The 20,241-nt window shown below is 40.1% G+C and overlaps 1 protein-coding gene across 1 annotated transcript in view; it reads right to left on the bottom strand.

The window, feature by feature from the left end:
* Positions 1 to 20,241, bottom strand: part of NT5DC1 (5'-nucleotidase domain containing 1) — a 149,712-nt gene that overhangs the window by 20,725 nt on the left and 108,746 nt on the right. The window lies entirely within an intron of this gene.

Genomic DNA, 20,241 nt, shown 5'->3' with positions numbered 1-20,241 from the left:
GCCACGCGGACCAGACTGATGGAGGAGATGCTGCAGATCTAAGGTGAAACCGTGAGATTAGAGAGCGTCAGAGACAGCATGTACCTTTCCCCACAGAGGAATTACCTACTGCTTTTGAACGCTGGCATAAATACAACAAAACAGGCTGAGGTAGCTCTTACAGGCATTCGCCAGCCTTAGATCAGCGCAAACAATGAGCAGTTCCAGTTAACACCCAGTTCAGAAGAAAGGATGAGTGGACAATATTGCTGGTGGTGGTGTAATCCACATTGGCGTATAGCTACACTGGCAGCTGTCAGTGAACTGGAAAAATCAGCAGAAGCTGAAACTCCCCAGTCATCACCCAACTGTGCCATAGGCTTCGTTTCTAGCTGGTCCCAAAGCATGTCCTGGTGTCCGTGTAACCTTATTGCTCAGTCAGATCCATGTGCTATTGCCAGATGAACTCTTAACTTCTTGCTGGAGCCAAAACACTAGCCTTAGTGAACCGATAAACTAGAATTTCAACAGAAATATTAATGTCTTCTGCCTGTTGAAGTGGTTAAACAGAAGGGTGATTTTGTTATTCAGTCTCAGTCAAACATGTCTTATTTTTTATGCTAGAGACAGACAGGTTAGAAGCTAACAGTATTTTGATATGACTTAGGTGTAACATCAGGGCTTCAGTTTTTCTGCCGCTTTACAGAATTTTTCAAAAAAGTACTTAAAATGCGTTAGGAAGAATACTAAGACAGAGCAAACTTCATTTGGTTAGAGATTGCTGAAAGCTGGAATGCAAATTTTGGAGAACAGTGAAATGAAAAGACAGTTTTATGTTTAAGAGCACTGAAGATGTACATGGTGCAGGACATTGGTCCTTGAAAGAAATAAAAAAAAGAAGCAAAACCAGGGAAATAGGTATGTGGAGAGAGGCAGTAAATCATTCTTTAATATTATGAATCTAAGAATTTTGAATAAACACAGGATTTATTCTCAGACAAAACGATTCTATATTAAGGATGTTTTATAAACTAGGGAAAAACAAGGAAATTCAAAGTTGACACTAACAATTCACGCAGAACTTGTGTGGAAATGTCTTTTCCTTTGTTCTTCTTCAGAAACCTAGCGATAATAATAATAATAAGTATGATAGCATCCATTAAAAAATCTTTGTTTCCTGACTTTTAAAATACATTTGACCAAACAACTTTTGATCAAACAGAAGTTGTCAAGCTTCAGCAAATTTGTTTTATTTTCCCTGTATTTTTAGACTTATTTGTAAGGCTGGCTGAACAAGCAGACACAATCTTCAAACGATACGGACATAGAAAAAGAAACTTATGAAAACAACTCTTTTGAGCTGCTATCAAAAGTTTCTTGAAATTTGTGAAGGTTTGTACAGCTATCATTGTCTCTCCATTCAGTCAGGAAAATACTAGAGAAAAATGGAGCTATTATGAGAGGGATTTTCAGAATAACAACATGGCATTTGCAAATAGGAGCCCTATGTATTACAGCAGCACCAGAAGGCTCCGGCAAAGAGCAAGACCCTGCTTTGCTACCTCTATGGAAAGGCATGAGGGGCAGTCCTGACTGAAAAAATTCACTCTAATTACAAGGTAGAAGATCTCTCACTCTGTGAGATCTATTACTGTCACCCCCAGCAATGGGATTCATCTTACTTAACTCGATGCATCCGGAATTTAGGTTCTAATTTACAGTTACAATCTGAACTAGTTGGCCAGGCTCCCTCGGTAGGCAGAGAGCACAAGAAGCACTTTCTAGAGGTGCCAGCTCTGGAGAAGGAAAGGATTTAATTAAGTTAGGAACTTTGCTCTTAGGCAATGAAATGAAGGGAAATTTCGAAGCCTGGTTTCCTCCTCTATGCTTGGAGGCAGTAAACAGCGTTCAGATGTCTAATTCATTATGGGAGCACCTTGATTTTGGAAGGAGCTTCAGAAACCTGAGGAATTAGGAAAGGTCCTTTATAATATTTGAGTTGTAGGGCTATGGGGATAATGAATCTGAACTGGCAAACCTTGCCTCGAACCATCTCGTATTGGCTGCTTGTGCTCACACATCTAGGGGTGACTGTATCAATTTTATTTCTGTAATCTGAGGTGGGAGGAAATTAATGGTGTTTCAGTTGCAGTAAGTCATTAAAAAGAAGGGTTTCTAATCCACTTACATTTTCCCTTTGGCAAAGTACAGTCAAGAAAATTATTCTTCAGCTCTGGCTGTTAAGACCTCTTGTAGTAGTTCTGCCATGTAAAAATTGATACAAAACAACTTAAAAGCCATTAATGACACCATTGGCTCTGGCCTTGTAATATATCCTTCAGATAGCAGCTACATGACAGCACTGAAGAAATCTGCAAATTTCCTGCAAAAATGCTGCATATATGTAGTTATGATAGTTCCTAACATATTTTAGATATGCCAAACCTAACACTGGCTACAGTCAGACAAGAGGAAAACTGCTGCTGACCTTCCTTCCAATTTGCTGTTATTGATTCATAAAAGTTCACTCAAAGGTCAGAAATGCTATAAATACTCCTTCAGCAGGAAGCAACACATATATAGGTGGGGATGCTAATGCTTCAGGTCTTATAAGCTGGGAGGAAAAGGAGATGTCCTGACAATTTTAAACAGACTGCATAACCAGAAAGAATTTCTCAGATGATTTAGACAGAGCAACTTGCTTCCTTCTGAAGTCTAATATATCACTGCAACCCAGACTCCTGGCTGTAGACTGAAAACGTGCCACGACAAGAAACGTAAAGGTAGCAAGCAAGTAAAATTAAAATAATTAAACCCCAAAAATCGTTCTATTAAAACACTCACCCAAACCTCAACAGTGATTCAGAGCAATTTTCCTGAGGGGAAGCTATTCTTCCTTTTTAAAAATAACAACAAAAACTTGACGCATGCTGGGGCAATATTAATATCACTGGAATGGTGATTTGCATATTGCTGTGTCTAACAGCTTGGGAAATGTTTTCTGATTCAGAAATGTACTCCCATCACCGTTAGCAGATATGTTTTTTCAGATAAACCGATTCACTAACAAGACTCAATATCCTTTTTCTTGTGAGAATTTTCTTGCCTGCTTTTAAATGCAAGTTGCAGGTTTATAACACGGGCTGAGGAACATCTGGTTTCATTCTGAATGAATATGCAAAAAGTAATCAGTGAAGCTTATTCCCGTTTAAATGACAAGTGATGGTAATTTACTTTGGCACAGAATCGCTCCTTGGGAAATTCTTTGCACATGCTTGCTTACTGCCGTCTGCTTTGCTATCCGTTTATGGGTTCTACTTGCCCAGATGGAAACCTGAACACGTGCAGCGCTGAGGTTGTGTCCACACTAAATGTTCAGCCCAGGGTCTGAACGCGGAGCTCTATCCTTAACCTGGCTGGCGTTTACGCTGCTAAACCCCAGCCCATGGGATGGGGCTCTCGTTTGGGAAGCCCGAGGTTAAGAGAGAAGGGTGAATTTACGCTTCGGCAGTTATTCACCCCTCTTCAGCCACACCTACACCGAGGTTAATTTTCATCAGCTCACCAGCCCTGAGGCCACCACCCTGCGTTGCTCCTCCGGCTGGGTGCCCTGCGGCGAGAGCTGGTTACGCGCCGGGGCGAGGGGAGGACCCGCGAGCCCGAGGACACCTCGCCCCCGCTTGGCTGGGCAGAGACGGGGGTCAGAAAGCGACTCCGAGTGCCCAGAGGCCGTGCCAGCAGAAGCTGGATTAACTGCAGCGTGTGCGCAGGTCCCCAGCAGCCCCTTCTCCTGCCCTCCTGTCTGTCTCCTGACAGCCTTGTCCTCGTTGCCATACGAATCTAGCTAGAGCGGCTATTAGGGTCGCTGATACTTTTTGCTCCTTTGAATGGCACAAGAGAATAAAACCAGGCGGTGACCCTGCCGCTGCTCGTGCCTGTACCTGCTCCTGCCTCCTCCTCTTCCTCCCCACGGGCAGCTCTCGCCGGCGCTCGGCGCGCATGGGTGTACGTCTTCAGCACACCGAAGCCCTGGTGACTGCCTCAGGGGGCTTTTGTAAAACAAGTACGTTTTATGATCCACAACTATCATACCGATATGCCTCTCTGTAATTTAAAATAATGTCATTTCAGGCCCTGAGGACATTAATATAAAAGCCAGGTTATGTTCCAGCCCAGCTTGCAAGCCCGGTCTGATCCTAGATGGCATTTTGAGCTCACTTAAGAAACACAAACTCTCTTTTCCAGAAGGGGACTCGGGGCAGGAAAGCACATCGTTTTACAGTCAAGACAAAGGGACTCGCATAAGTAAAATCCTTCTGGTGGCTTCTTCCAGTTGTAAAGGGGATGAGATGGGATGACGTAAGCTGTAGAGTTCCTCTGGGGGCATGCTCTCCATGAAGAAAGCAAGTACTTACAAGCTTGCTGGGGGTAAAACTTCATACCCTACGGGCACCCTTCTGTAGCGCAGCACCCCAAATTCCTATGTACAGATCAACCACCTTTGCTGGGTGGTGTCCAGGATCCATGCAGATATTACTGCGTGTTTTACCATCCCTGAATTACTTCTGTGCCCTGGAAGCAGCTGTGAAAACCATCTGCCCGACACGTGCACCAGCGCTTGCCAGTCTCCTGTCTGACTGGATGACTGCAGGGAAGTGATAAAGAACAAATTATTCCCTTAGCATGATGTGCTGAAATAAAAGGTGAAGGCTTCCCAAAGTGACTTTGGCCGTCTCCATTTTTGGCTGTCCAATCTGATTTTTTTCAGAAAAAGCCTGAAGATCAGCTCCCCTTCCTGCCTTTGCATCATTCTGCCTTCTTTGGGGTGGCTTATGGTTGGTGAGACAAAGGTGAAACTAATCAAAGTAAAAATTCAGTTCTGAAAACTGGAACATGATTTTTAATTTTATATAGGCAGTGATACATCTTTCTTATGCTTAGCAATCCCAACATGTATGTGCTCATTCATATGGAGGACTAAATAACAGTACTACTAAAAGCTGGAAACACTCTGAAAGAACACCATAGGTAAAGCTGAGAGAAAAATACAGACACCATCCTGTGAAAAAAATAAACTATTTCATAATAATTCATAAGTGCTACTTATCCGATTACTAACAATCCCTTTTCTCACGATGGACTTCTGTTCTTTTGCTCATTTATAAGGCCTGGTAAGACCAAAGTACAAGATAGTGTATTTTCAAATTGCCTTGGGCATAGAAGAACCACAGACTCCTTAGAGAAGAGAAACAAACAAACAAATAAATAAATAGTTTTAGATTTTTAGTTTTACTAAAACCTTTTTATTTTTTATTAAAATCTGCCTTAGTGCTTAATCGTGCCAAGCAACAGCCTACGTAGAGACAAGATTGAAGCTTTACTTGTTTGTAGGAAAATCAGTATTTCCTTTAGAGAAGTCAGCAAGAAAGTTTCTTTAGGAAGTTTTGATTACTGTGTTACAGGAACTGAAAATAATAGCTCATTACAGATTTAGTAATTTGTTTTCAAATCTGTCAAAGCATTAACTTTATAACTTCCCAGGAACAGTCTGGCTAATGAACAAAGTGTTTCTGTTTAAAAAATTGGTATGATGAAATACAAGCAAGGCCTTTTTTCCTTGGAAAAGGAAAATCAGGTTTTTTTTGAGAATGATTCATCTGCAAGTTCATTTTTAAATGTAGTTCATGCGCAGATTTGGTGAACCTTTTTCTGTAATTTTATTTAATTGTATTTATAACTCAGAGAACTTCTATTTGGGAAGGGTAAGAGGGACATAAATACAGAATTTAAATCCTTCTTCTTCTTCTTCTTCTTCTTTTTTTTTTTTTTAATCGGGATCTTTGGAGAAGTACAAAATGGCCAGATAAGAAATAAATTCCTTCCCCAGAACAGTTTTATTCTGGACCTCATTTGTTTTGTAAGAAGTCTCCAGAGCCTTATAAATGAGGAACTCCCAATATACAGACAAATGTCCCCAAATAACCCTATCAATATTAATATCATAGTCATCCTACAGATCCCCATATAATTATGGAGAGAGACAGGCTTTTCCAGAAAGCATTTTAAATTCAAGTAAGCTAGGAGAGGTATGGTAATTGAGAAAAAAAAAAAGATGTAATCATTTCAGGAACATGCAGTTCAGTTCAAGCAACCGTCTATAACCTTTTTTACTAGGGTGTGCTTCACTGCTGTACAAAAATTTGAAGAGTGGATGGAAGCAGAAGATGGAGGGAAGCACAGAAGATGAGATGAGGGCCACCAGTCAGTTCTGACCTAACCTGTCACTTCAGAAACATGTCTCAATTAATTTCAATAATTAAAATAAAACTAAGACACACAAAGCATCTTCTTTGCACTGTGCAGACTGTAATCTCTCAGCTTATCCTAACCCTCTAAGTGTCTCTAGCAATACCTACTGAAATAAAGCTTATTGGAATTTGCTCTTGGACCATACTCTTCTGCACTGAAAATCGACACTGCAGTGTGGTGGAGAAAAACTTCCTGCTGTTCATTTACTTTGGCCTCAGACATTAAAAAAACCCACCACCAACAAAAAAAGAACAAAAGCTCTTTAATCCTCAGTTACAGAAAGACTAAGAACTTTTCCCCCCCCCTACATCTTAATACTTCAGGTATAAAATAAATTACATAAACTAGAATGGACCATTTGATTCTGAAAAACCATATCTCCACAAAGCAATCTATGGACCCTGCTGCAACAGGCCTTTGTTTTTTTATTTCTTCAGTTCCCTAAAATACGTTATTTCAAAGGGCATAATAATTGTGAAGTAGACGTAAGCATGCACAGTTATTGCACTTACTCATTTGCCTGGAATACACAACAGACATTTTCATTAACTTTTATATGAAAACTATTTATACAGCCAAGTTGAGTTATGGTTTATAAGAAAGCTCCATTCTTTTTTCCTAACTTATTACACTATTGAAAATCCCTACTTTAAGTTTATTGATTAGTTCTGTCTGAAGTTCCAGCTCTTCAAATAGCGGCTGCCTCTGAAGGGGGCAGTTTTACATCAACCTTTAAAGACTAACTTAAGTTTCAAACTTTCACAGGTAAAAAATGAAATTTGGGAATTAAAAAAATAAAACCCACCCAGGCTCCTGCCTGTTAATTACCGTACAAGCGTTCCATAGCTGCAGATAGCGGTTATTAAAACCTTGCCCAGACCGTCCCTCTGACTCAGTAATTAAAAAAGAAGAACCCCACCCCAACCCACAACAGTTTCCTTAGCACGGTGCTGCTGCCGAGCCTGGCAAGCTCAGCAAGTGGCGGTGAGAGCATTCCTGGAGAGTGCAGGGGCCCGCCGCTGGAGCCTGGGTATCTCCCCACTGCTGTGTGGATGTTAAAAACTCAGACATGGTTTTTTTCTGTCTGAAAAAGGGAGACTTCTCAAAAAAAAAAAAAAAGAGACAACTTGAAAATAGCTTATTTTCTCAGTGCTTCACAGCTACCTTGCTATTTAGAAGTTGTGAAGTACGCTCATTCCCAATATTTCTAAACAAAACTGGATGGCTTAGAATAATCAATTTTTTATGGAAATAAAAGCTAACACCTGAAACTACTGAGAGAGGGGTTCTGGCTCCTCTTAACCCAAGACTTCTTTTTATCACATGGCAGAAGAGAAGCATTATATTGCACACTTAAAAATCATACCGATATTAAAAGCGTTTGAATATGGCTGTCAGGGAAGAAACTACCTTGGCATTGCTTCATATATGTACTAAATTGTGAGTATTTTTATAGTTTATTAATAATACTTAGCACTTCAAGTAATAGTAAAAGAAAAAATCTTTAATTATAATCAGAATATGATGGCATTAAATAGTTAAGGACCATTTTCTATTAGAAAATATAGAAACTGGTTCAGAATCATAGATATGACAGAATATCAAACATACCAGAAAAGAATAAAATATCAAAACAATCACAGTGGGCAGTCATGTTCAGTAGCAAATAAGACCTTTTTTTTCCTAATACATTTTCTGCCATATATTTTCTTTCCCTTTGCTTAAGAAAATGTTCAAGAAGCACCAAAAGACAGTTCAGGACCTAACACTGGTTTTAGTTTCAGAGAATCTGCCCTTGGAGATATATCTCTGTTCATGTATCATCAATGAATCCCAATGGGGACTTTGCAATCTTATTACAATAAGGAGGACCCTTAGATGCTTTTACCGTATTCTCTGCTGTATTTGATATTATTACTATCCCTTCTAGATTAAAAAAAACCCAAACCTTTAAAAATTTGGGGTTGTGCAGTGCACTCTTGCCACGAGCAATGCGCACATTAAGGTCCATCACAAAAAGCCTTTACTAGAAAGTGCTATAGAAAGAAAATCATTTGGAGTTGCGCTGGTGAGCAATTTGGTGACATTACGCCAAGTTACAGCTAAACAGGAGAAAAAGGAGTACATAAACTAGGAAACCTCCCCAGACCGTGGGTGTGATGGAGGGTGGGCCAGCTGGGGAGCAGGATGGCCAAGCCGCGACCGGCTGCTTGGGTGCGTGCCTTGCCAAGAGGCGTGGGGGAGCCGTGACGGAGGATGCCTTTGGGAAGGGTGCTTGTCTTTGGGAAGGAAGGGTGCTTGTCTTTGGGAAGGATGCTTGTCCTTGGGGAACCGTGGTCAGCTGCATATGGGGAGGACGCTGCACCCATGGTTTGGTCTGGGTTAGTCTGGCTTTCGGGACAGGGAGTCACCTGTTCTGCCACAGATTTCCTACCTGACCTCGGGCACTTTGTGTGTAAACAGAAGCATTAAAAGCTCCCCCATAGCAGAAGTCCTATGAGTGTAAATATATTAAGGTTCATGAAGTATTTTGGTACAGTGGCAACAACAGCCATTTAAGTGGCTTAGGAGGGAGAAGTGAGATGCAGATGGGAGAGGTAGAACTGGATTTATGTAGACTCTGGATAAAAGAAGAAATACCTGTGCTATGATGTTGCTCAGGCCATGAATGCTGAGATGAGGGACAGCAGGAAAACTTCTCCTGGGGGCCAGAGAAAAGCAGAAATATTTTCACCTTCTTTCCATTGCTCTGTGCCTCTCCTGCCCCTTAGCAGCTCCTGTCTATGTAGGGTGTGCACACCCAGCTTCCCATTGAGCCTCACAACCTGTGGTAGATGGGGAGCAGAAGGGAAGGACAAGACATGTCCTTGTGTGCATGTGACAGAAGATAGAGGGGTGACAGCAAGTTCAGTCTTGAGGTCTGGGGAAAATTCCATGGCCCTGTAGACCACAGTCATGGATGAATTCAAAGGAGGGACAAAGAACGTGACAGGGTTAGAACAACTGGCAGATATTTCAGATGCTTTTTAAGGTCTGCTATGGGGCCAGGCGTGTCAGGGAACACCAGAATGAAAAAGACCAAGAAATCCTATTCCTATTAGATCTGTTGAGATATAGTAGAACTTCATATTTAATAAACAAAATGAAACATGTTAGGAAATTAATGTTCTAACAAAGAGGAAAAGTTTTTATGTGTGAAAGAGTCACTGAAAATCTCAGAACAATGTAACCAGGTTGGAGATGGCAAGGAAAAATGGAAACTATTCCTTTCTGGCATAAGTACGTTTAGTTACTCTTTGATGGGAAGACCGACATGAAAGATTTGTAGTAATGATTTTTTTGAAGAAGTAAAAGAGAAATGATCCCCGTGACACTTCCTATAATGCTTTTCCAGTTCCTTACCTGTGCACTTTGCGTGGTTTGGAAAACCACTTAGTGTCTATACGAAAATGCGCTTTGTTTCTCAGAACCAAGAGAATTGTGCCAGATCTCTGTATGCAGGAATTTCACAGATAAAATCTCTTGCTACTATTATTCCAGAAAAAATAATCATCTTGGAAGGCTCAGCCTTAGTCTGGCAGTATCACAGAGACACCTGGGATCTGTGGACAGTAATAATATATAAAGTGGTTTCACAGCAGATAAGAATCAGGTTAGAATGAACGTGTTTACTAATCAAGAGAATAAGTCCTGGGGTCGCTAACTCTACCTAGAACAATATGCAACATACATACTGAATTTTAAGACATCTGGACTCCTATGTGAAAAATAAAGAAAAACTGAAATACAAAGAGAGTGAGGAAGAAGACGGCACATCACTTTTACCTTTTCCTGAGCTTTCAGCTTGCAAGAAGTAATTCCCTTCTGAATATCAGCTGCAGAGGACTTCCTACTCATCTAAACAATGCAGTGTCCCACGATCACTTGCCATCCAAGAAATGTCCAGTTTTGTGTTCTCTGACCTTTGTTGGGTGGGAGAGGCAGAGCTGCTGCTGAACTAAGTAACTATCTAGCCACCTAGGATTTCCTCCACGCAGGATAAGTCCACACCTGCTATCTGTTGCAGCTGTCCTCTGCCACCAACCGCTTTGCAGCGCTCCTGGGTGCTTCGTAAGCATTAGGCAAGCCTCGGTCTTTAGAAACCGGTAAACTGAGGCAGAGATTCAGTGTCATATCAAAGTGAACCAGATCTCAGCCCAGGCTTTGGTCACAATTCCTCCTTGTGTTCCCAGCTCATTTCTAGGGCTTCCTAACTAGCTCCTTTCACTACTTGCTTCCAATAGCGGATCTGATGCCTGCAGTACAAAAATCAACATGTGCTTTCTGTGAAAAACAATTCTGCAGACTAACCTTAATAAAAGCTTGACATTTTGGAAGAACACACAAGAGAACTCTAAAGCTTCTTAATGAAAACCAGCACATACAGATTCATGGAAACTATGCTGAAGGGAAGCTTTCTGCAGTGGTTGCCAGCCCTCATTTTGCCAGGAATGTACCATACACAAACCTCTATATTTGCTCTACTACAAACTACCTCAATCCCAATTTCCAAATTAATTAAAAATCAAATCACAAGATAACTTTTTATGGGGTTCTCTGTCTAATAATCCAGTTATTTTTGAATCCCACAGAAGAAAACAATTACATGGAGAACAAAGATAAATACCCCCCCCGAATCCTATCACTTATTGCTTACACATATGTGATCTATGCCAAAAAATGAGTTTTCCCTGCAAAGTCATACTGATAAGTCACCCCTGTGACGTAGGTAATCTTTCTTTCTTCCAGAAATTCCTTGTCGATTTCAACAGCTGTTTAAGAACTATAACATGAAGTTTAACTAAATGTCCACCAACCTAATTCACACAGGTTTGCACTGAATCTGACTGGTAAAGTTTATGAACTTGTATTGATCCATCCTGCAGGCAGCCAGACCTTGGCTGCTTATAGGCACAGGAGTAGACCTGCACAGATCACAGCTTTCTGATCAGCAGGTAGCCTATCCAGTTGCTAATATACTGGTGCCTAGAGATATCTGAGATGCCCTAAGGTCCTCCAGCACATTAGTCCAAATTGGGAAGGCGTGGGTCTTCCATAGGTCCTGTGCCATTTCTGCAAGACCTGTGTTTGGATTCCCTGGGGCTTTTCATTAGCACTGGAGGCCTATGATTAGGCAACAAATGCATCATGGCTGGGATTCAGCTCCAGGTGCAGAAATATAATGTAAAGGTTCTACGATAGGAAGCACAGCCACTGCAGGTTGCAGCACTACATCAGTAGGGCCAATGTATTCTGCAGAGTACAGCACAGGCGCTGCCGTTTGGGCAGTTGTACAGCCCTCCACTGACCGTGTTGGCTAGTTCTTCATTGCCTACAATGGGAGCTGGCTGAGGAATACCAAACGATAGCTAGCCAGAGAGTCTCTATACACTGTTGTTTCTATATCCATTCCTGGTACTTACTTATTTATTTCAAGATAGACCTCTGTGACTTCTGACATACAGGATCACCCTTACAATGTAGTCATGAGTCAATTCTTGTTTAAGGGAGGGGCTTGCAACTAAATGGCAAAAAAAAGCTTCTGAAAACTATTCATCTTTATGATACAGGTTTGGCAAGAAAAGAAGCTTTTGAACTAAGCTATCAAGGGCGTAACATCCTACTTGTAAACAGCCGTAGAGTCTGGTAATGATCTGTATGAGTTAATAAGCTTTCCAGGGGGACCTTTTTTATTCCATGGATGAAATAACACGTATTTGTTTAACCATCTTATATTAAAATGCACAAGACAGATCAAAAGGAAATATGCATTCTCTTTATGCCAAAACAGCTGCTGACTTGCACATGGTTTGTTTCCCTAGTGTTCCTTTCGTTCTTTTGGTATTTCCAGTTTAGCTCTTCCTCCTCGGTCATGGGTGGACACTTACGTGTGCTGGGAAATAGAATGAAGTTGTAAAGAAATATTTCATATAACCATAAGCAATATCAAAAAACCCCTTCTAGTCTAGAATTCTGGATATTGAATTATCTGTATAAATAACTGCTAGACATTCTTCAGGTATTACGTTAAACTAGTCTGAGCTCCCACGCGTCCAATGTAAAGGAGCCACAAACTACTTCTTCATTAAGACTACATCTTAATGTTCTCTTCAGTAAATTAAATTAAGTGAGCTTACATGTCCCTCAGACACAATTGCTTAGCCAACCATTTCAAACTTTCAGAACTTCTATGGAAGACAACTGAAGGAACATGAGAACTGAAGGTACTATTTCAGAAAGGGTCCTAGTAATGCTGCAACAAGAGTTAGTGTTGCAAGCCTTGCTCATGTATGGAAGATGTTCATTTGCTTTTGTCTTCCACACAGAATTGGTCTTCACGTCAGTAAGAAATCTTCCCTAAATCCCAAGTCTTTTTCAGCATCACACGTTGTTATAGTATTACCACACTATAAATGTGATCTATATTGAGTGCTGACCTCTTTGCTTCTAAATCTTGCACAGCATTTGGCTATGTTTTCTCAGGGACTATGGAGGAAAAAAATCCCCTCCTCTTAATAATCTTTTCATGTGTTGGAGGAGAATTCCCTTAAGCCAGAGAAGTCTGTTTGCTGAACACAGTTTTGTCTGGAATACAAACTGGTCATTTAGGTATTTTGGCTTTGGGTTTGAAAACACAGACTAGGATATAGCAATTCAATTTCTGTGGGGACTCACTACAGAGAGAGGATGGGGTTGACAGGCCCTTAGCAGCTCATTCTGCTGTAAAAACAAGCAGGATTTTTGGGATGAATCGGGCTTCCTAACTGTGGGAGCTTTCATGCCTTATCTCTTTGGTACTGCAGGTACAATCCAGATCAGACTGTGTCACGGTTCCATTCTCTGCTAATATCCTGAAATAAAAGAAGAGAAAATAGCAACACCAGAAGGTGGTCACAAAACTATGATTGAGCATTTTCTATACATCCTGACTTTTAACGACCTCTCTATCACATGGTCTATGTGTTTAAATGGAATTATATAGAGAAACTGTAGTTAACTCTCTTTATCTGCAGTTTACATAGTTACTAAATGTTGTTGTTAAAACAAATGCTACTTTTAAATCCTGATGTCACCTCTTTGGCAGCCACGTTTAAAGCATCATGACTTACAGATTTTGCAACCTATTTCACAGAAATAGGTTCTTTGATAGACTACTTCTAAGTACACAGGCTTGGAAAGCTTAAAATAATTCACCATATTAAGAAGGCAGTTGACATGCTTCTCTATGGAGAAAGCTTCTTCCATTAAAATTAAACATAAATATGACCTGATAACCAATAACCAATTCTAAGAAATCATTGGTGTGGAACTGTCTTCCAAAACAAACAACTACTCTAGCTTATTGCTTTCAATAATTTGAAATAATTATTGAATAACTTGAATAATTTCAGTGTAGAACACATCAAGTTAGGAGGTCCAGTTCCTTAAACTTATAAAGGATATATCACAGAACCATAAAAAGTAAATCCAGCAGAATTAATTGCAATTACGTTATCTTAATTTCCACATTATGATAAATCTTTGGAAAGGGCTAAAAGGATTTTCACAGTCAAGACTCTCATGGAGTCCTTATGCAAACACAGTTTACAGTTCTTCACTGCTTCTGGATTAGGACATTAGAAATCTTAGTTAAATACTCAAATCTGCCAGAGATACGATTATGGGTAAGTCATTAAATCTCTTGGTGTTTTAGTTCCTTGGCTCTAACAGAAAAGCCACCGCTTTTGTTATTTCACCATTTGTTTATCTGGTCTGCCTGCAGGCTCCTTGTAGACAGAGACTGACTCTTATCACGTGCTTGCACAATACCTTAAAGAATTGGGTTTTGAGTTTTATCCAGGCCTGGAATATAACGTAATATAATCAATAACTAGGATTTTGCAGTAATGTTAATTACTGCAGCTCCTTTAGAAAATGAAAATACACTTTCCATACACAAAGAATTCTGGTTTTAGAATTCCTGGCAATTATGCTAAACATGTTTTCCAGTTTTAACAAAAAGAATATTGTTGATATCCAGCTTTTGAAAGCAGCAGCTTCAGCTTTCTTTGAACTAGCTTTCTGTAATATTCTTATCAGCTTTGTGCCAAACACAGTATTTAATATCAAAGGTAATCAGCTGAAGCAACCCCTGCTGTCTTTATGCAGAAGCACATTGCGCTTTTTCACTGTTTTGATTTTTGGATAAATAACTTCTTATTCCTTTTATCCTCTAAAGTACTTTGAACACTAGGCAAACATATAAAGAACTTGGCTCAACACATTAATTTTTTCTTTTAAAGAAGGATAGGCATTGGAGAATGCATCCATAGTTCAGCATTCATCTTGATACTCAGAAACAAAGAGATGCCATACTTCAAAGACTATAATCTTTTTCTTTTTTTTTTTTTTTCTTAATAAACAAGGAGTTGTTTATGAACAACAGTAGAAATAATGGGGCCTATCCTTCTATGAAGTTGTGTCTTGCACTTGGATTCACTGAATGTCTAATAGGCTGCAAAGTCTCATGGATCTTCCAGTAGCTGGGTCATTTGTGGCCAGGCTCTGCTACATGGATACGCAGGGATCTAACAAGGGGTAATTTTACACTGGAGCCTTTCCCTGAGCTGGCAGGGACAGACCCATTTTTTCCTCTCCAACCTGTAGAGGCTGTAATATCTCTGAGAATACTAGGCCACACTCAAATGTGGCTGAAATTGCATTACTGATAGAGGTTTGCAGTAGGGGATGGGCATAAGTTCCTACTCACACAAGCCATGTGATTGCATAAGCTGAAATGTTTAGGCAAACAGACTAAATGTTGAAGAATTAGCCTGTGTCCTGGTAGCTCCTCTGGCTAATACGGTTGAGGCATTGGCCAAAGAAGCTGAAGAGGCAGCAACCCAACCCAACTTCCAACAGCCGTCTCGGCTGATAACAGGTATCTCCCATGACAGTTAGGAGGGGCCATCAGCTGAAATCCCAGCACTTGACCCATGCTCCAGTTTTACAGTGAATTGCTGTGGTCAGGCCAGCACTGTGCCCTCCTGGTAGAAACAGAAACCAAACTTGGCCACTCAACCTCTAGCTTCTGATGCTCCGTAAAATGCCTGAGTGAGACCAGTTGTTGTCGAGAGTATGTCTAAATGGTGCAATGAAAATCTGGTCTCCCAACACTTCTGAAACAAATACCAGTAAAGCCCATTCCAAGAAAAACAGAACAAAACAAAACTACTCCGTTCCTCTCCCTAGGAGAAAGGAATGGCCTCTCTGCTCAGATAGTCTAAACGGATGTACCGTAAGGGAAAGTTTGGCTTGCTTGTTCTTTGGCTACCACGCAGCCTAACTACTACAGAGTGGCAAATTACAGCAGCTTAACTATGTCATTGTACGAGTGGATACATGTACCATCAGTGCAAACTGCGGAGTGGCCCCTTGCATAATTTTACAAAAGGGTTATAAATGATACACTGCCAATTAGTAATAAAAAAGTACTTTCTCAATTTCAAAACACTTGTTTTTATGAGGCAATGACTGTCAAATATGGTAGCCAAGGACTTTGAAAACTATCAGAAAAAATGAAGCTTTATGCCAACATTTTGCTATCATCTGTTAAAAATGTATTGTGTCTGTCTGTGCCTGCAAAAGGATGAGGGCATGCACTGGCCCAACTTTATTTTGCTTTTTGCATCTGTTTTAAATGCTTTCACATAAACCTACCGTACTGAACATGTAAAAACAAAATCCAGACTGTTATTGTCAACTAAGACTATGTTTATCAAACATGAAATAAAATTAAACTGTTAGAAAAAAGGTCCTTAACTACCTAAAAGAGGTCTCCCATCTTACCTATCCCATGGCTTAATTGGAAACGTTGATGACGCAATAGGAAATAATCACCTCTATTCTCAAATGATTCCCAAACTATACACAGGTACTATCTAGCAAACTTTAAAAAGATTAATTGGTAAATCCATTTGATTATAAGGTAACATATGCTGATTTTTTAGATGTTTGTCTACAGTGCATAAATCATATTGGGAAACCAGAAGGCCCTGAGACAGCTGTTTACACTGTCAGAAAAAAAATCTGTTGGGTGGCTGATATGTGTGCAAATGTGGTCCACAAAGTGGAATATTTTTAGACTAAGATCATGTAAACAAGAATGGGAGGTGCGACAGTCGGCCAAGAAGCCTGACATTGTAGATTTTGGGAAATACTCTCTGAGCTTCTTCAGTAGATGATGAATATCTCTATGAAAACAAACCCTGTTATATGAGATTAAATTTGTTTGTATGTGTGTCCCACTGTCAGCCCTGCTGGCCCACCCTAGGCTGCTTTTCAGAAAGTGAAATCAGGCATTGACCATGCTGCTGCAGAGGTTGTCAGCTGAAGGAATCATCTTTATAAGGCACTTCCATAATCCTGATGCATTTTCATAATAAAAAATAAAACCGGTCAGGTTCTATTACTGAATATGAAGATCTTTCTATATCATCATCCATACCAATTAGTTGCTTAAAAAGAAACTCCTCTTTCTCCAGAAATGACAGATAAAATTAAAATCTCTAGCTGAGATAAGAGTAAAGAATTATTTCTCATTGGTGGCTTGGGTATAGAACCAGATACTTTATCCCTTAAAACAGTGGACCTCCTACTACCAGCTACATACAGAACCTGTTTCTGATATTAAAGAGTTAGGTGACTCTTGATCTTAACATCATGATCTCATGAGATAAAAAACTAGTTTTGAAAACTAGAGTACAAAAGATGATTATTTATTAGTTATAACCCTTCTTTTTCTCTCCTAAATAGCCAGAAAATACATGGAAAAAAGTGTCAATACACTATAAAGAATTGCTAAACAAGATTTCCTTGAAAAGAATGGCATTGCTTTCACAGACCATGTGGCACTGTGGGATGTTATAACAATAAAAAGGCAGTCATTTTAGAAGACATATGGGAAACATTTATGGACTTTATTCCTCCTGAATAATGCAGTCCTCAGCCAGTGCAACCTTTACATGCCACTCTGTCACAAGCTCTCAGCAAATATGCAATATTATGTGGCCTCACGTTATAGATTATTTCCAGACAGGCCGATATGAAGAGGCACCATCTCCAGAAGAAAGGCAGAAAGCACAGCTGCATTAAATAAAGAAACACCCCGAGTCATTGGAAGAATAGATTACACAGGTGTCCTTTGCTGATGGTGTTGTTATTCTGCTTGCGTCTTCTGAAGGCCCTTTGTGGTCTCCCCCCAGAATGCTTCCTGAGCTCAGACAGCCTCCGGGAGGGCAGCGCCGCATCCCCTGCTGGGGCTGGGGGCGAGCTGGGGGGGGGCAGTCCATGCAGTACACGGGTAAATCATTTTAAGCTATCTGACGCATTGGATTTATTTCAAAAGTCCTCCTTAAGGCAGTGGTAGAAGTCAGAAGGCAAAGACTTGAAATTCAGAAAACGCCATCAGAGTGAAATCCCTCTCCTCTGTGTGTTTACATGTGCTGCTCTGCTCTTACCCTGCCTCCTCCCGTGCTCTCCCTTCCCATCACCTGGCTCCCCCAGCCCCTCTCTGATTCATCTCGGTCTCACACACATGCCTCTGCGTTTACGTCGGATTTTCCTTGCCCCCATCTCCTCTGCTGCTCATGGGGGAGCAGTGGACCTCTGAGCTTCAGTGGTAAGGATGTACCAGGGATCCATGTCAAACAATGGAAGAAAAAGTCCTATTTAATCCCAGCAATGACTTGTGGCTGGAGGAGTTCAGTACAGACCAGATCTGTGGAAAACGTGACAGTCTTTGCAGACTGAGGACCACAACCCCTACATTTGGGTAAGGATTCACAGGTGCAGCAAAAGACCAGGTTCCTATCAGGAGAGTGAGCTCTCTGCCAAATATCAAATCTCTGCATAAAACCACCAACCGCTTGTGCTGTCATATCTGTCATGAGCTACAGGCTAAATCTAAAACTATTTTTAAATTTAAATTTAAATTTGAATCTACATTTAAATATGAAGTTCTGATGAAGTAAAGCAAGACAAGATTGGTAAAGAGAGGTGATTGGAACAACTAAAATAGCCAAAAAGAGTAGACAAGCTTTCCTGAGTTTTAACCTCTCAGGCTCATGTAAAAGAAAAAAACCCACCATGTTTTTTTCTTAACAAAGCAGCCTTCACTGTAGCGGTAGCAACTGAGATACCTATTACATAGCAATTATAGCAACTGAACTATATTGTAGACTCAATTCAATGTGTTTTGGTTGAAAATTTAATCAGAATTTTCTAGAGGTGGCATTTATGTTCTTCAACTAAGTGAATAATGTAAGACTACTTAAATGATATATTCCCTTGTAATGGTGTGCAATATGATCCGTTTCAAAATGTCCATATTTTTAATAGATATTCTACAGTTTTACCAAAGATCTTTAAAACATTTACTGGGTAGTATTTTGGTATTCTTCTGGCGGTAAAGGCCGAAGTCTCTAATAAAAAGAATGACCTAAAAAGAAGTTATACAGCTTACGCATTTAACTTCCAGGAAAATGAAGGCACTCCCATCCTGATCCCACTCCTCAGGCCTAGAAGGCCTTGAGAGTATAAAAGCATAAAAATAGCTATATAGGATCAGCCCTGGTTCTCCACCCAGTTCTGTATCCCATCTCTGGCAATAGTCAAGCCCAGATGTTGCAGAAGATGGCAGAAGAAAACTTAAACAGCAGACATGGGATCACCGCCGCCTTCTGAAGACTCGCAGCCCTTAATAATCAAAGACAGTCTTCAGTCTAGAAGTATGTCATTTTATATCCTGTCCCCTTATTTTCTTTTCTAATTGGTTCTTTCAGTTTATAGCATTTTCCTGTATTTTAGAAGGCTAGAGAAGAATGACTGAGGGAGGAAAAAAGCTTCTGCAGTGAGTTGTTAAAGTGGCAGTTTCCAGAGAATTGTAAAAAATTGGAGACCTGAAAGAGTTTCCTAAATTGGGGGCTACATCATGTAGCAGAGGCACCATAAGCTGGACAGAAATTCAAGTGCGGGAGTAAGGCAGACAGCCTGGAAGTGCAATTGAAAAGTGGGCTTTGAAAACCTGAGACTCTCTGCAGGAGAAGGAGAGCGGGTTTATTTCTCTGGACATTGGATAAAGGCACACGATCTCACAGAAATATGGCATCCACTGGCACTCCACACATAGGGTTGTTTTCGGCCTGTACATATATGTACACACTTATATGAAGATATACATACACTCTTAAATATGCACTGTACATTCAGACACTGAACAGTCAGCAACACATTTTCAGTTTATCAAAAAAACAGATCAAAAAAGACAGTAACTGTTCCTGAGCTGGAAACAAAAGATACAAAAGTCTTATTTAGGACCGACCAAGTGAGAATTCCCTGTGCATACAGAGATATAGAAGGCTCTCAGGGAATTTAGGGCTGCCTTTAGCATTTCTATTTTAATTTTGCATTCTAAAAAATATGTTCAACAATGATCGGAACTGGCAGTCAGGCTAGTAATTTGACAAACATTAACGAGTGATGTGATAAAGGGAAAGCTCTGTTGTCAAATGTTACAGAAATCTTGGTGTACTGCAGATTATCAGATGAGTCACAACTATATTTGTTATTCGTATTCCTTCAAGTCCTTCATGGAATGATATATTATTTTAAGCTGGATGTAGCTGTTGAAAGCAAAGAAAATCCTACATTTTCAACATAGGATTTATACAAACATTTTCAGCTTGATCCTTAGATCCAATAGCTCAAGATACTACTAGTACTTTCAAGAACCATCTAAAGAATTTCCCTGTATAAAAGAAAATGTAACCTTGTCAATAACAAGTAAATATGGGGTATTCATATTATGGGAGTAAAGTTTTTTTTGTATAGCACTGTACTCATAACCTAAATAGAAAAACAGTTTTGCCAGGTAAA

This window comes from Aquila chrysaetos, chromosome 2 (genome assembly GCF_900496995.4).
Source record: "Aquila chrysaetos chrysaetos chromosome 2, bAquChr1.4, whole genome shotgun sequence".
Taxonomy (NCBI): Eukaryota; Metazoa; Chordata; class Aves; order Accipitriformes; family Accipitridae; genus Aquila; species Aquila chrysaetos.
Note: the sequence above shows the minus strand (reverse complement) of the source record. Positions and strands in the feature narration are given on the sequence as shown.